This window comes from Bidens hawaiensis, unplaced genomic scaffold (genome assembly GCF_021521415.1).
Source record: "Bidens hawaiensis isolate Kalapana, Puna unplaced genomic scaffold, B.hawaiensis_p1.1 tig00038549_1, whole genome shotgun sequence".
Classification (NCBI taxonomy): domain Eukaryota; kingdom Viridiplantae; phylum Streptophyta; class Magnoliopsida; order Asterales; family Asteraceae; genus Bidens; species Bidens hawaiensis.
Window position 1 is genome coordinate 99,992 of NW_027496768.1, and position 6,647 is coordinate 106,638.

The following is a 6,647-nucleotide window of genomic DNA, read 5'->3' on the forward strand; positions in this document are numbered from 1 at the left end:
ATACATACCTAATTTGATATTTATTGACTCAGAATCTCGAGCTCCAATAGCGATACCCTCAGAGTCATTATCCCCTTAGCAATGCATAAACTCTCAGCCCCGTCTAGTATGTGTATCTTTGGCCTCTTTTACTATTTTTTGATGTTTTTTGCATCTTTTATTTGTACTTTCTTTTCTTTTTTCATGATGTGTGTCTAATTATGAGTGCTTCTTTCTACGGGACTCAAAACTAAGCTTTAATTTTTAAAACGGAAACTCCTAATAACACCACACACAACCGGCAAGCGTACTTATCACAAGTAGTATTGACCTAAGAAGTCCGAGTATCGAACTCAAGGACCCGTGAAAACGCTTATGATTAATAAACCCTAGACAAGACCTTCCTAAGAATAATAATTTTCTATTTGATTTTTAATAATTATACTACTTGACCTAAATTACTTTGAACTAACTTAATTAACTTAACTTACTTAACTGGACTATCTGAAGCACTTAACGAAACTAAAAGAGGTTTTAACGACTATGGAGAAAACGTCTACCTACGTAAGAATCAAATTGACGGTCTAACAAGCAAATGATCCCACGACACCGGTATCTAATATGACACAACTAAGGTTCTCTCAAGCTAGCTAGATCACCTCTCGGTCTCACTAACAAACTCTAACTTACACTTAATTGATTTTATAAACAAACTAGAAAATGATTACTAAAGTGCTCTAATGCCGAGTCTCCTCTCGGACTCACCGACAATCAACCCTAATGAAATGAATACTACACAGCCAAGGATAGAGGAACAATTTAGCTTAACACAAATTAGATCAACCAATCGCTCAAGAACCCAAACCTGACAAGAACCGAACTCTCTTTCTCGCAATCCTAATCCTAGCATACAAAGGCTATGAGACGACCTTGCTTCTTATCACCTCTCGGTTTCTTAGAAGGTGCTTACCCATTAAGTTTTAACAATACACACTCAATAAAACCCTACGGTTATATCTACCGCAAACAAATTCAAAACACCAAGTAAAGAATCGAACAAGCAACAATCAATTAAAACAAATTCAACCAATAGAAGCATGAGGTTATTGAGATATAATTAATAAAATCCCAGCCACTAAAAACAACCTAATTCAATATTAAACCAAACTTTTCAACAGTAATTCAAGTCTTTTGATGATCAAACAATCCTTAAAACTCATCAAAACCGAATAATTATCATCAAACCTAGGTAGAACTAACAAGATTAGACACTCAAGTTATTTGGACAACAGCAAAACATCATTATAACCATCATAATACTCATTCAAATCATAAGAAAATCAATCCACAATCAAGTATAATCAATAACAACTTAATCCTTATCTCAATTGCAAAATAAACCAATTCTATGATAATAAATGAAGTAAATATGAAACATAAAACAAACCAAAGAGTATGAAGATGTATTATAATTTTGATGGCTGTCTCTAGATGCTTCAAACACTTGAAAAACCTTGTACCCTTGGCTGCAAACTTTTCTTCTTTCTTTTTGTTCGCTGCAATCGGAAATTCTTCACAAAGTAGGGTCTTTAATATTTTTTTTTTCTGCCACTTGCTGATTACGATCGGAATTCAAAGGAGCCTTGTTTACTTTTTTTTTCTTAATCAAACTCTAGCAACTAACTTTTACCAAGGCTTTTTGGTTTAAAACTTTTTGTTGTTCTTGGATGCCTAGTTGCCGATCGGATAATCTGGGAGGTGCTTAGGGTTTTTTTCTTTTTTTTTATATAATCATGCATGAAAGGCTTTCCACAAATGGGCTTGGGCCGGGCTTTAACTTGGTTCTTCAAAAATTGATCATAAAGGCCCTTAAGTGTCTTGAAAAGCTCGGTTCTTTTTCTCTTTAAAACCCGCAACCTGCGAAAGATATATAACCTTTTAAGATAATGTCAAAACAAGTTAAAATAATTATTTATTAGATAATTAAGAGATTAAAATGATGATAAATGGTGCGGAAAAAAAGTGTGTTTTACAAAACATCAAATGATGAGCTTTTCATTAAAAGCTTCATTAGCCGCTTGCATGCTGAATTTTCTATCAAAGATATGGGAGCATTGAGTTATTTTTTGAGGCATGGAGCTTCTCATTCTTCTACAGGTTTGTTTTTAAGTGAGTCCAAATATGCCCATGATATTCTTACACGGGTCGGTTTACTCGACTCCAAACCAATTGCAACACCATTGGGAACACATAATGTTTTTCTTTCTGTTGGCACTCTGTTTCATGATCCAGCCCATTATCGCTCTTTAGTCGGAGCATTACAATATCTCACGATCACTCATCCCAATTTGTCTTATGCTGTAAATCAAGCAAGTCAATTTCTACATGCCCCTACGGTTGATCATATTCAGCTCGTTAAACGGATTCTTCGTTATGTCAAAGGCACTATTGATTACGGGTTAAAATTTTCCAATGCTCCTACGGGTTCGGTAATGGGCTACTCTGATGCTGACTGGGCTCGTTGTATCGAAACTCGTCGCTCTACATATGGCTATTCCATTTTTCTTGGTGGCAATCTTGTATCATGGAGTGCTAAGAAATAGCCCACGGTTTCTCGCTCTATTTACGAGTCGGAGTACCGGGCCATGGCTAACATTGCTGCTGAGCTCATTTGGGTTACTCATCTTCTACGTTATTTGAATGCACTACTAGAAAATAGTCCTTTAATGACGCGCTATGCGCATCATTAAAGGGGTAGATGACACGATATCTTGTGTCAAGGAAGGCCACGTCATAAAGAAACAATGACGCAAATTTGTGTGTCATCTTTTTATGACATGCATTTATGACAAACATTATTGACATCTTTTTTTTGACACACGTTTGCTTGTCATGGTTTCAAGTATTATAAAATAGAATGTTTTTGAAAGATTTATAATTTCAACATTAAATAATGGCAATTAGCGTCTCATAATAAAACTAAAATTCATATATAGCAAAATAATCCATTTCATATAATATTTCAACATACTAACAAACATTCAAAAGTCGACCATTCTTCACAATATTTCAAAGTTTAACATTTCATTAAAATCGATACGAACATTCACCGGTAAATAAAGGATGCCACAAAAGCCGACCATTCTTCACGAATTCCATCAATATCAGCATTCGTGTATTCATTATTCCCTCCAACCTGAGAAAAAATTTAGATTAGTTAAACCTAAAGTTCAAATGATTTGAAGATTTATTTATCAGATCCGTTTGACTTTTAACAGTCAAAGCTTCTTTTTTGACCATTAAACTATAGTCTTGACCCGTTAGTAAAATTTGCAGTCAAATCCACAAAAAAAATTTGAAGTCAAACAATTTGATACTGAATAACGAACTGGTTCACACCAGGATATATGGGTAAATTTGTCTGTTTGCACTAGTTGTAAGCTAAAAATTTTACAAATAACAAAAAAAAATAAAAAAAAAAATAATAATAATAATAATAATTAAGTATCATCTTCAACAGATATGATTCATTTCCTATTATTGTTTCTAAACTGCTTCTGAACATAATACCTTTCTCCCTACTAACTCATCATTAGTTAAATCAGATTAATATCCTACTTAAAGTATCATCTAGCCATTCAAAAAATTAACAAATAACAAGTAATAATAATAATAATAATAATAATAACAACATTTAACTATCATCTTCAACAGATACCTTTCTCCCTACTAAAAAGATCATTAATTAAAACAGAATTCAATTATTATTATTAGTAAATCATGAATATCAACAACTAATTATTCACAAACATCATCAGCTCTATCAATACTGTAACATCTAATTTCATATTTCATTACATCTCATACATAAATATATATAATCCAGTAATTCCTTAGAACCTCTTAATTCTAAAACCGGGTTGCTAACTTTGAATTTCACAGTTAATTAATTCCTTAAAGTTCCATCACTGTATCATAATTGGTGACATGAATAAGTAGATATAATATCAGTCAGTTGCCCTGCATCATCTACTCTACATTTTCACAAGCCCACCGTTTAAAACTTTTGGTTCGGTTTGGTCAACAAAAGTCAAAGCCCATTTATAATCGGTTCATCAATTTACTAAACTGATACAATAATGAAAATATAAAAAGTTGTTGTACTTACATTGTCATTGACCAGTATTTTAATTCCTTCATCAACTATCTCTTTCATGAACTTTAACATAAAGTAGCCACGTTCGGTGCTTCCCGGCTGACATGGACACTACATAAATACATTACAAATAGTCATTGTGACATAGATTCATATAATGGGGTTAAAACTACTATTTCAATATGGTATAAAATGCTCACCCTAGCGTTGACCCAATTGAGTTTTACCCCCGATCAACTTTGTGTACCTTACAAGTTCATTGCACTACAAAAATGTTAAGAAATATATCAAATACTAAAGCATAATGTTTCCATAATTTGTATAACTTACCCATTGATAATCTGCTGCAACTGCAAATTAACAGTTCCTGGCCTTAGAGAATCAAGGTAATAGCAAGTCATTGTTTTCATGTGTAGTACGGCCAGCACCCAATGATTTCTAAAAAAACAAAAACCAAATTTAGTCAAACAAATAATAAAACTAGTAAAACTTGGATTTCAATTTGGATGGTTTTGATAATTAGACCCGGGATTGTAGGGAATCAAGATGATGTCATTGTCCTTTCGGTTAAGCAACCGATTTGCAATCCTTCGACTTGAATCATCAATATTTTTGAACTTTGATTTACGTTCACGTGGCGAGGTTGTAGTCGGGCTCACAAAACAATTTCCATGATTTCTTTTTGACCCATTTTTGATTTGCTCAAACAAGTGCTTGATAAGATACAAAAACTAAACTGAGTGAATAAATTGTGTTTTACGAACAATTATTGGCCCGGCCTTGTGCATGCCAAGTTAACATACATCTTGCCTTTATGCCACCTCACAAAGAAGATACTACTACTCTTTCAGAAGATACAAACAAATCACAGAAAAAAGTAAAAGTAAAAAAGTTAAGTTCATTAAAAGAAAGTAAGTTCATATACTTCTTCATTGTACAAACATGATGACATGTTTTTCCATCATTTAGTTATTCTCCTCTGCTTCTAAGCCGTCTTCGTTACATGAAGTAGCTTAAAGATTTCGTTTTTCTCGAACCTCCCTCTCCGTACAGTTCATTCCATTGCACAAGCTCGTTCATGTTTACAGATTCTGATGACATGCTCGCACAAACCTGTAAAATACGAGTTGGTTCAGCTTGTGTTTTATATAACAGTTAAAAAATAAAAAAATAAGATCAAGTGTAACTTCTTAATGTATTATTATCTTTTTAAAAAATAATAAGATCATAGGCCAAAAGGGTTTGTTGTTTACCTGTTCATGAGCGAATTTAAAGTCATCAAAGTTTAAAGGCCGGGTATCGGAACTTTCCTGCCACCAAACCACAAAAATATATATATTACAACAAAATCATTCACTTTCTTCATTAAAAAACAATTAATACTGCTTGAGATTTAATAATCTAAATTTGTACATAAATGGAATAGAAGGTTTTATGCATGAATTAGTTTGTCCAAAAATAATGCTGCCTTTTATACTTATCAAGTTTCCCATACTACCCTTACACCATCACAAAACTCCATCAATTGTATATACATGAAACCGTGTGCATATAAAAAGGGCAAAATTGACATGTAGCTATTAAATACTGTAATAAATATATCATTTCTAAGACTTAATTTTCTTGTGATTACTACTTTGAGACTGGAACATTAAGTGAATTGTTCGGTGGGAAGTTCGCTTATTAAATAAACGAACGAACACGAACAAATTTCATGTTTATTTAGTTAAAAGGGCGAACATGAACACATGTCTCGTTCGTTAATTTATGTTCGCTCGTTTACATTCATTATGCTAATTCTTCTATGTTTGTTAATTTATTCATTTGATATTTTAGGCCATTACAAATTAGTCCAGTTTTAATAACCTTTTAGGCTCAAGTGCTCAACACATTGATGTTCATATTTACTTTTTAACTGCTTTAGCTCAGTTATGTCCCTTCATTTACCATTGGTATATACGACTAACGAACGTACATTATAAACACAAACACGTTTTTCTTAACAAATGAACAGAAACAAAGATAAACACCGTTCGTTTAATTGTTCATGTTCAGTCGTTTGTTCGGTTAAAGTTAAATGAACGAACATGAACCGTATTTGTTCAGTTCATTTACATGCCTAACAGGAATGATCTTTAAGCCTTTAACCAGTTGAACCATTAGACATAAACCATAACCCGAATCAACACAAACTTGCCATTTCTATAATATGTATACCTTTTTTTCCTTTTCTATAATCTCTCTGATTGGGCGATGAGCTGCTGTTATCAAATCAAATCGAATTACACTAAATGCTAACCTGAAAACTAACAATCTCTAAACAATACAAACACTATTAATCGAATCAAAACGATCTCTAAACGATACAGGTTCCGAAAATCTAATTCAAACTCCTTTAATCAAATCAAAATGCTAACAGTTTCCGAAAATCTAATTCGAACTCATTTAGTAAAATCAAAATGCTACAGTTTCAAAATAACCTAAATCAAACACAACTAATCGAATCAACTCA

At 32.7% G+C, this 6,647-nt stretch overlaps 1 long non-coding RNA gene across 2 annotated transcripts; it reads right to left on the reverse strand.

Moving 5' to 3' along the window:
* Positions 1 to 3,523: 3,523 nt before the first annotated feature.
* Positions 3,524 to 4,821, reverse strand: LOC143590423 (uncharacterized). 2 transcript variants are annotated; one of them, XR_013145470.1, is made up of 4 exons: positions 4,661 to 4,821; positions 4,466 to 4,573; positions 4,336 to 4,399; positions 3,524 to 4,246 (listed from the first exon to the last, which is right to left on the reverse strand). It is a non-coding gene; the product is annotated as an uncharacterized LOC143590423 (long non-coding RNA). The 2 variants fall into 2 exon arrangements; XR_013145469.1 differs by having other exon boundaries at positions 4,336 to 4,573.
* Positions 4,822 to 6,647: the final 1,826 nt, after the last annotated feature.